This window comes from Echinops telfairi, unplaced genomic scaffold (assembly GCF_000313985.2).
Source record: "Echinops telfairi isolate 266 unplaced genomic scaffold, ASM31398v2 ScPeMD7_2565;HRSCAF=3150, whole genome shotgun sequence".
Classification (NCBI taxonomy): domain Eukaryota; kingdom Metazoa; phylum Chordata; class Mammalia; order Afrosoricida; family Tenrecidae; genus Echinops; species Echinops telfairi.
In genome coordinates, this window is record NW_022106463.1 from 5,257,632 (window position 1) to 5,268,768 (window position 11,137).

Here is an 11,137-nt window from a genome sequence, read left to right on the forward strand (position 1 = left end):
TTGCTGTCCTTTCATGTCCCTCTTCATTCCCAGAAACAAAAAGAAGTTGCACGGAGTGAGGTCTGGTAGTAAGGTGAGTGGGGCAAGAGAAGCATGCTGGTTTTTGACCAAAACTGGCACACTAGATGGCTGTGTGGGCAGGTGCATTGTCGTGGTGGCAAAACCAGTCTCCCATCATCCACAAATCAGGCCTTTTTTGTTACACACTGTTATGAAATAGTTTCAGAACCACTAAATACAAAGCTTGATTAGCAGTCTGATCTGGTGGAATGAACTCCAAATGCCATAACCCCCTCACATTATCATCTTGATCTTTGATTTCACTTGATGAGCTTTCTTTGGCTGAGGTGACAGTGGTGTCTTGCACTGGCTTGATGGATGTTTGCTTTCAGGGTTGTAAGAATAGCACCATGTCTCATCAGCAGTCATGACCTTGGAAAAAAAGCTTGGGTCCCTTCGGAGCTGTGTTTTCAAAGTTCTTTTGTTGTTCAGTCAGAACCCAAGGCACAAATGTCACCGCCACCCTTCTCATTCCCAAATCTTCTGTTAAAATTAGCTGAACTGAGCACCAAGATAGTCCAGATAACGTTTGCATCTCTTCAATGGTCTGCCGTTGGTCTTAGAGCACAAGTGCGTGGATTTTGTTGACATTTTCATCTGTTTGGGAAGTTGACGGATGTCCAGAACAAGGTTTGTCATCAGAGCATTTCACCTTTTTTGAAACAAGAAAACCACTCACACACTTGAGTTTTCCCCGTGGCACTGTCATTGCCACAACCGTTTCTGCGGCATTTTTATTGAACAGGAAACAAAATCTCACAGCCGCACACTGTTCTCTTAAATCAGCCATCACAAAAATAAACAAAAAACAAGGTTTGAGCAATACTACTTTTATGAAAAAATTCACTCTGACCAGATAGACCCTTCCAAGGTGATGCCACCGGGGATGCTAACTCTGAGTCAGTTGCTTGCTGCTCACCTAGCTGGGGAAAATGAGTACTATGAAAGCTCCGCCCAGCACAGTCCACAGGTACCCCCTCGTGTAACAGTGCATTGGACAGATCTTCTGCAAAAGATCTCTTTTTAGGACCAGCTGTGAGAATTTTTTTTCTCTGATGTTAGGGTATAATCCATACTAAAGTCTGTATATTCTTTGATCTTCATCAGTAAATGCTTCAAGTCCTCTTCAGTTTCAGCAAGCAAAATCATTCCATTTGCATATTGAAGGTCCATAATAAGTCTTCCTCCAATCCTAATGCTGTGTTCTTCTTTCTTGGATTATTTATTTGCTCAGGATACAGATGAATATATATGGTAAAATGATGCAAGCCTGACACGCATTTTTCCTACCTTTAAATGATGCAGTTGTTCCATGCAAACAATGGCCTCTTGGGCTATGTATAGGTCTCTCATGAACACGATGAAGTGTTCTGAATTTCCCATTCTTTGTCTGTTATGATCCACGTATTGAATTCCTTTGTGTAGTCAATAAAACCTAGGTAAACTTTGTATGTGGATCAAAAGGCAGGTGCACAGACAGCACAAGGGAATACTGCATGGTTTATAATCAGGAAAGGTGTGTGCTAGGGTTGTGTTCTCTCACCTATACGAGAGGTTCAATAGATATGCCAGCAAATCATCAGAGAAGCTGGATTATACGAAGAAGAGTGCAGCATCAGACTTGGAGGAAGGCTTAATAGCATCCTTCGATAAGCAGATAGAGATATAGAAAATATCAATAGCACATGCAAGTAAAATTTTCTGAATAGCATTAAACAATGGTTGCAGCAGTACATTAACAGGGAGCTGCCAGAGGTTCAGAGGAGGCCATGGAACAAAATATATTGCTGATGTCAGATGGATCTTGGTTTAAAACAGAGAACATGGGGAAGATGCTTGCTTGTGTTTCATTGACTCTGCCAAGGCCTTCAACTGTGTGGATCATAACAAGCTGTGGAAAACCTTGAGAAGAATGGGAATTCCAGGACACTTCATTGTGCTCACTCAGATCGAGGGGCCACTGTGAGAAGAGACGAGGAGCACACGGTATGATTTAAAATCGGGAAAGGTGTGTGTCAGGATTAGATCCTCTCATCAGACGTGTTCAATCTGAATGCTGAGCAAATCATCAGAGAAGCTGGGTTCTCTGAGGAAGAGTGCAGCATCCGGGTTGGAAGAGGCTTCTCAACAACCTGCGATGTGCAGGTGATACTCCCTTGCCAGCCGAAAGTGAGGAGGGCGTGAGGACGTGAAGCACTTGCTGATGAAGATCAAGGACTGCAGCCTTCAGTGTGGGTTATAACTCAGCTTCAAGAAGACCCAAAGCCTCACAATTGGACCAATAGGTAACATCATGAGAAATGAAGAAAGGGTTGAAGTTGTCAAGGGTTTTTGCTTACTTGGGTCCACAATCAATGCTCATAGAAGCAGCAGTCAAGAGATCATCAGAGATACTGCATTGAACAAATCTATTGTATAAAACATCTTTAGAGTGTTCAAAGCAAGGGCGCTACTTTGAGGACTAAGGTGCACCTGACCCAAGCCCAGCAATTTACAGTTGTCTCATATGCATGTGAAAGTTGGACATTGAATATGGAAGAAAGACCGAAGAAGAAAGGTACACTTGAACTGGGGTGCTGGAGAAGAATACTGAAATTACCATAGACTGACAAAAGAGCAAGCACGTCTGTCTTGGAAGGATTCTGGCCAGAGCGCACCTTAGAGACAAGGATGACAAGATTTCATCTTGCGTACTGTAGAAACCTCACCTGGATGGGTGAGTTCCTGGAGAAGGACGTGAAGTTTGGTGAAGTGGAAGGGCATGAAGAAGAGAAAGGAGATGGATTGACGCTGTGGCTTCCACCACGAGCTCAAGTATGGGCACAATTGCGACGATGGTGCAGGACCCCGAGATTTCCTTCTGTTGTGCCTAAGGCCACTATGGGTCCGAACTGACTTACTAGTACCTAACAACAACAGCAATAGTGTTGATGGCATCAAATCTATTCTTGAGATGGTCTAAACCCAAGTGGGATGGACTCGAGACTGCATAGAGCCTCCGTGGGTCTGTTTTACTTTTATTACACCTCAACTTACACATGAGAGGTTAATGGTCTGTTCTGAAGTTGGCCCCTGCCTTGTTCTGACTGGTGATGCTGAGTTTCGCCATCATCTCTTCCCACAAATGTAGGAGATAAGATCCCTGTTTATAACATCTGGTGGAGTCCACCTGTATAGTCCCCTTTGTTTATATGGTTTTTAAAAGGTATTTGCAATGAATAAGTTGTAGGTCTTACAAAATTCCATCATGTAATCAATCTCCAAACTAATGTTGATCATCAAGGCCAACTGTTGATCCTACTGCGGTGTTTCTAGCATTCACATCCCAATCACCAGAAATTATTAACCCATCCTGATACGGTTTGTGCTCAATTAAAAACTGCAGATGCTGGTAGAAATCTTCATTTTCTTTATTTGGGGCATTAGCTGTTGGTACACAATTTTGAATAATAGTCGTGAATTTGAATAATAGTCCTACCACTGACAGTGCTGTACCTCAGGGTAGCTATAGAAATGGTCGTTTTTATTATGAACGCAACTCCATTCCTCTTCAGCATTTCATTCCCAGCATGCTGTTGAGTTGTTACGTGCTGATGAGTTGGTTTCTATTCAACCCATCATTCAGTCCTGTGGCTTCCTCACAATTGATGTTATGTTTAAGTCCATTGCCGCAGCCACTGTGCCAATCCATCTCACTGAGGATCTTCCCAGCATAATAGACCACATAATGGATTCAAATGTATCTTTTCTTCTTCAGTCTTTCTTATTCAATATCCAGCTTTCAGCAGCACATGAGTTCATTGACAGTATCATGGCTTGGGTCAGGCACAATGTCGTCTTCAAAGTAACACGTTTGCTTTTCAGCACTTCAGATAAGTCTGAGGTAGTAGGTCTGCCCAATGCAAGGCATCATTTGATCCCTTGACTGATTCTTCCTTGAGCTTTGAGTGTGGAGCCAAGATGAAATCCTTGACAACTTCCATCTTTTCTCCACTCATCATGATGGTACCTGTTGGTCCAGTTGTGGGGATGTTGGTCTTCTCTACATTGAGCTGTAATCCATCGCAAAGGCTTCAATCCTTGGTCTTCATCAGCAAGTGCCTCAGGTCCTCTTCCCCTTCAACAAGAATCCGTAGGAAACTGCAATGACTTCCTTGCATATATATGCCTCTTACTCTTTTGCACACATTTATTTGTTTTGTCCATCTGTGTATTTGCTTATTTTTTATCTTGACTGGTAAAAATACAACCCTGGATAAAGTGAACTCTCCACTACCCCTGCCTATATCCACAGGATCCGTGTGGCGGGGACAAACCAGGACAGGGTTGAGTGGTCTGATGTTAAATCCATGACCACAATCCATGAACTTGGAATGATTTCCTGGTAACCACCCTTTCCCCCGTCCCCATGCACCCCCACAGTCTCCAAGAGAGTCTCATAGGTCCACAGCAAACGTTTGACATTTCCCCTCCATCTGCATTTTCTCTGGTAAGGATCTGGGCTGGCATTTCTTCCTGTTTGTCCTGCAACTTCCCATGTTTTATTGGATCATTCCCATCAACACAGAGAGATGCTACTATTTCTCTGACTGATGAAAACTAAGGCAAAATAAAACAAATTTATTTCTCTTCAAACACCACCCATTATTCTCTTCCCCTTGCCAGTGTCATTGTTCGCACTGGTGTATTTCCATGAACTGCATCTCACACGGGCATCTCCATTTCTTTCCTCCTCATCTCTCGGGTTAGGTGGTGGGCTACTAACCAAGACTGAGGGTTACAACCCACCAGCAATGCCACCGGCGAAAGCTGAGGCCGCCTGCTCCAATCTACAGTCTTGGAAATTCTCAGGAGCAGTTCTCCTCTGCCCTATGTGGCCGCTTGAATCCACTCAATGGCAGTGAGCTTTCAGTGGGTGTATTCTCCTTTGAAAGCATGTCCATTAGGCTTTCACTCTAACTGCAAATTCAGCAGTTCAAAACTACCAACGGCTCCATGGGAGAAAGACGAGACTTTCTACCCTCCTAAGGAGTTACGGTTTTTGAAACTCACAGTAGCACTTCTACCCTGCCCTTTGGGCTGTTCTGAGTCAGAATCAACTCGATGGCAGTGAGTTTGAATTTTTGAGTGTTCCACTAACACTGCTTGACCTTGGCGGGGTCCCGGGAGAGTGTAAATGGTGAATGCATTTGGCTGCTAAATAAGAAGATGAAGTTCTAGTTCACCCCGAAGTGTCTCAGGAGAAATGCCTGGAGATTTACTTCTGAAAAAACCAGTCACTGAAAACCCTAGGGGGCACAGGTCGACTCTGGTATGCATGGGTGGCCATGAGTTGAAGTGCCCTCAATGGCAACTGGACAGGGACTGGACTGGACAGTGACCTCCATGTTGTTGACGCCAGTGGTCATCCTGGCTCCTCATCTCACCAGCAGCTGTGTTTGACAATGGCCAGCCAGGACTGCCCAGAGGCTGGTCCTTGCTATATCTACTGCATGGAGCACTGGTGGTTACATGTGAGTAGTCTCCTACCTTTCAATGCCATCTCTAAACACCACACACACACATCATCATCATCATCATCATTCTTTTATTTATGATGCCCTTTGGCCTCGTAGCACACATCATTCTCGACACCCCACATGGTTTATTATGCTGCTTGATTATGATCTAGACCCCAGGCTCCACTGGGGCAGAGGGTTCTTCCTGTTTGATTGGCTAGCACAGTTCCAATGTCTGGAAGACTCTGGCCCTCACATTGTTGATGGCCGCGCTGGAGTCGACTCCTGAGCTACAGCAAGCCTGTGCACCATTGGACCAGTCGACTGTGGCCCACAGGGCTGTCACTGACCCATATTTGGCAGGAAATCACCAAGCCTCCTTCTTCCTAGTTTGCTTTGGTCTGGAAGTTCTACAGAAGCAAGGCAGCTACGGCCCCTGAACAGCTGAAGCTTCAGACTGGCCACATTGTTCTCAGGATGTTAAAAGCAGGCCACGCCGGCCATGGTAAAATCTCTAGTTCCGTTTTGCCAGTCTTTGTCCCTGGATAGAAGGACCCCTCGTGGCGTGGTGATTGTGCGTTGGGCTGCTAACTACAAGGTCAATAGTTCAAAACCACCAGCCCCTCTGAGGGAGAAAGAGGAAGCTTTCTACTCCTGAAAAGAGTTACAGTCTCAGACATCCACCGGGGCAGGTCAATCCTGTCCTATGGGGTCACAGTGAGTTGGAATCAACTTGATGGCTGGGGTTGCTATTTTAAGGAGTCCTGCTGGTGGTGTCAGTTAAGCGTTGGACTGCAAGGTTGGTAGTTCAAATCCACCACTTGCCATGAGGGAGATTGATACGGCTGTTTGCCTCTATAATGATTTACAGCCTCTGAAACCCTATCTAAGGTATAGGGTCGCTATGGGCTGGAGTTGCTTCACCTGCAGTGGGCTTGATTTGGGCCTGTTATCAATGTGTCCTCTCACGAGTTGGCGAAGAATGGAGGTGGCTGCCGTGCACGGAGGTGCTCTTCGCAGCTAGGCCCCCCAGTCGCACTCCGTGTTTGTCCCAAAGTGTGAAATGGCTGCTTTCTCTAAGAAAAGCACTTAGGGTATTTCTGGGGGGGGGAAATTAAAAAAACAAGCAAACCAGAAACACATCCACCCTGAGTGGGTGAGACTTGCCATTATGCGTATCCTTCCGCTGCTCTGGCAGAAGCCCAGATTCCTGGAATTCGGGGCGTCAGAAGGGCCTTATGTGCAGCAACAAAGGCAGTCGGCGGGACAGCGCCATCTGGGAAGGCTGAGTGTTTCAGAGGGAGCTCTCTTGAGTTCTTTCCAAGGCGTGAAAAGGCCCAGTGTAGGACGCGTGTTTCCTTCCATCTTCAAGGCTTTTGATGTACGCCTCTCTCCAATCTGTGCATTTCCATATTCATAAAGGGAGCCCAAGATGCTCTCTCCTTGGGAATAAAGGAGAGCAGAGTGGAATTTTCACAAGCTGAGTGCTCACAGGCTGCCTCCAGGGAGCTTAAGGGTGGAGCTGCTGATTGCAAGGTTGAAGGTTCAAACCCACCAGCCCTCTGAGGCAGAATGAAGAGGTTGGCTGCTCCTAGAAAGAGTTCCAGACTCTGAAACCCTATAGAGGATCCCATGAGTTGGAATCAACTCGGTGGCAAAGGGAATAATCTGAAGCGTCCTTGAAACCTCGATCATTGAAACCTGAAGGTGATCATTTGAACCCACCTAGGAAGACCGTGGAAGAAAGGCCAGCCAACAGACTTCCACAAACAAACAAACACCTTGTTGCCAGCAAGCTTGTCCCAACTTCCAGTGTCTCGTAGGGCAGCGTAGAACTGCTCCCTAGGGTCTCCAAGGCTGTAACCTTGATAGAGGACGACTGCCACCTCTTTCTCCCAGGTCTGGTGGGTTTGTACTGCCAGTCTTTCTATTATAACCAAGCGCTCTAACCACTGTGGCATCAGGACACCTCTCTGTAAGAACACCCCGTGGTTTTCTCCTCTGTAACAGACTAGGGAAAGTTGTCCTGAGTCGAAATAAACTGGATGACAAGGAAATATTTATTGGGAATGGGGGCTGGTAATAGCTTGAAACCCAATTGTTGGATTGACGGCCCATTGTGATGCGCACAATGAATGCATTCAGCTGTTGATCAATAGATCGGAGGCTTGAGTCTGTCCAGGGGCACTTTGGAAGAAAGGCCTGGCAGTCTGTTTCCAAAAAGAGGTCTGCTGCTGAAGCCCAGTGGAACGATTTTCTACTCCGATCCACCCAGGGTGGCAAGGAATTGGTGTCAAGTCTGCAGCAAGTGGTTTGTGGGCCTAACGAAGCTATCTGATGGTGGCATGGTACCTGAGTCATGGTGTTTTCAACCACAGGGTGCTTTTTTTTTTCTTCTGGGTATAGTGTACTTTATTGATGGTACATGACAAGGTCGAGTTCTCTAAGCCCCTCCCCTTCCTTCAGGGGGTCTGGATGGAATGTTCTCAGTGTGTTGGGGGATTGAATTAGGGGCAAAGATTCCCCAGCAGCTGAGGGCCTCTCTTCCTCTAGTGCTGTTGCTGGGGCTGGTGGTCCAGGGGGGCTCTTACTCCTTGGAGGCCATGTGGATCATGAGGTCCACCACTCTGTGGCTATAGTCAAATTCACTGTCATACCAGGAAATGAGTTTGACAAAGTGGTCGTTGAGGGCAATGCCAGCCCCAGCATCACAGGGTGTTTTTTACAGAAAGGAGTCCTGATGCCACAGTGGTTAGAGCACTTAGATGCTAACAGAAAGACTGGCAGTTCAAACCCAGCAGACCTGGGAGAAAGAGGTGGCAATCTTTCACATGTATATGAAGCAATGTAAAAGACATTGAATGAGGAAGACCAAAGAAGAATCCATGCATTTGAATAATGGCGCTGGCAAGAATATTGAAAGTACCATGGATTGCCTGTGGAACAAATAAATCTGTCTTGGAAGAAGCACACCTAGGATGTGCCTTAGAGGCAAGATTGCATCTCAAGGACTTTGGACCTGGTGTCAGGAGAGGGCCGCCCCTGAAGAAGGCCCATCACACTTGGTAAAGCAGAGGGGCACTGAAAAGGAGGAAGGCCTTCAGCAAGATGGACGAGACAGTGGCTGCAACATGGGCTCAACCATAGGGACAGCTGTGAGGCTGGAGCAAGCCCGGGCCGTGCTTCCATCTGTAGTGCAGAGGGTCGCTGTGGGCCAGAACTGCCTTGATGGCACCTGACAACAACAAGAAGGACCGAACCAAGATCCAGATGAAGGAATTCCAGAGACAGCTTCAGACGGAAGAAAGACCATTTTCAAAGCCGGGTGAGCGTGGAGTGGATCCCCTACAATGGCAATTTTCTGAATACCACAGGTGATCAAATCTGCGCCTGATAGGAACATCAGTGGAAACACAGATAGGAGCCAGAGATAGCTTTTAGGGTAGCTTTTCTCTCTCAGATCCTGTTACTCTTGAATAGAGATCTGATGCTACTTCACCCCACGCCAACCTGGGCCACACTTGCTTAGGACGCCCACAGTATGTCTGCTCAGAGGTGGGGTTTGCAGGAATGTGTCTCAAAGATCAGGTGACATTTGAACCAACACCAGAAAGAGGCTAGGGAACCATGCCAGGCTGAGATTTCTCGAGAAGCAGAAGGCGTGACACGTCTGTATATATACGCAAAGAGACGTTTGTGCCAAGGAAAGGGGCTCACGCGGTTGCAGAAATGACCACATCCAGGCTGGTAGTCAGATATGGTGCTGGAGGCTTTTCCTGTCTCACATCGATCCCCTGGTCTGGGAATCAGGATAACCAGAGACTGGTGGAGGCAGTGATGGGCTGATAAATCAGACGTGATGGCAGGCCACAGATGGCTTGCAGAATTGGCAGGCACTCTTGCAGGCGGTGGGCACAGGTCCCAAGGGACCAGGCACGGGATCCATGCCAGCAGAGAGGAAGGCAGGGAAAGGAAGCCGTTCTCCATGGAGTGTCTTTCATTGGTATCAGAACAGGTCCCACCCCCAGGAGACATCATCAGGCTGTGAGCTGTGTCAAACCATGGAGAATCCCAGCCAGGCCAAGTTGACACAAAACCTACCTATCACAGGAGCCAAGGAGCTGCCTGGGAGAGAATAATCCAGACAGAGGCGTAGCTGGGGCACAGGGACGATGGTGGCTCACACGGGGATATCGAGTGATGTAATAGACAACAATCCTATTTCGAATACAGCTTTAAGTTAAGGCCAATAGGATTGAGTTTGGGTGTGTGAGAGAGAAGGTGGGATGAAGGATGATGACAAGATTTTTTTTCCTTGAGCACCTGAAGGATGGAGCTGTCGTCACCTGAGAGGGAACAGATTACGGCTGAAGCAAGTTTGGGGGTAGGTAGGTAGGAAAATAAGGCTGTACGTGCATCTAGCAGACTTCAGGGAGCCCTACTTGCACTGTTGGGTAACTGCAGGGTTGGTGGTTCAAACCCATCAGCCTCTCTCCAGGAGAAAGATGAGGCTTTCAGCTCCCATAAATATCTGTAGCCTTCACAACCCTAGATGGGGCTACTGTGAATCAGAATCAACTCTGTGGCAGTGGCTTGGTTTGGGTGGGAACCAGACTTCAAAGTGGAGTTGAATATAAGGACCCCTGGGTGGCATGAAGGGTTAGACACTTAGCTGCTGACCAAGAGGTTGGAGGTTTGAGGCTATTCAGAGCCACCTCAGAAGAAAGGCCTTCTGAAAGTCTTTGAAGACACCACGGAGCCCAGTTCCAGCTGACTCACATGGACTTTGCATCGACTCATTGGCAACTGGTAAAAGTAAAGCCACCATCTGCCACTGACCAGCCTACGGGACTGACATGTACTCCTTCACTCGGCCCTCAAAAGAAACTCCTACTTTATTATTTGTTATTCTAACACTTTTAACTGGCACTTCATCCACATACCGTACAAGTCGATAGTTCAATCCTATCAAGAAGAGTTGTGCAATCTTCCCGGGAGGTTTTTGTCTTTGCTACCTTGCTAGCATATAACCGATTGGGGACATTGCTGAGATGTACACTAAAAAAGATTGAAGCTACACATTTTCTATAAGCTTTATCTTATACTCAGTAAAATTTTGTTTCTGCCCTTTCAAGATCTGAGATTAATGCCTACTGGACAATGGTGGCTCCTTACAAAGGTGAGCACACTTGTAAAGTCAGGTCACTTCAAAGAGGGCTTGTGGAACTGAGACCAAGAGCTCTTAATGCCGTGACCACAGATAGAGAGTCTCCACGGAATGCCATCGTCCTCCACAGTGCTGTTTTCTCCTGTGGAGACACATGGTTACATTCAGGAGTTTATAAAAACACGCGCCAAGTTCAACCAAGGGGTAATTTCTTTCTTACCAGGGCTATCTTGAAGATGAACTTTTACAAGATTTAGAGGAACCAATGGATGACAAAGATATGTCAAACTCCTTAAATAAAATTTATTAACATTAAATAAAATCTATAAAACAAACAAAAAAAGAGTTGTGCAATCACCACCACAATCAATTTTAGAACAATTTCTTCTTGTCTAATTATTTTTTTGTCTAA

General features: G+C 46.4%; 1 non-coding gene across 1 annotated transcript; it reads left to right on the top strand.

Annotated features, from left to right (window-relative positions):
- The first annotated feature begins 10,757 nt into the window (after nt 1-10,757).
- On the top strand, nt 10,758-10,883 carry LOC115870867. Its single transcript, XR_004046967.1, has one exon. It is a non-coding gene; the product is annotated as a small nucleolar RNA SNORA25 (small nucleolar RNA).
- The last annotated feature ends 254 nt before the right edge of the window (nt 10,884-11,137 follow it).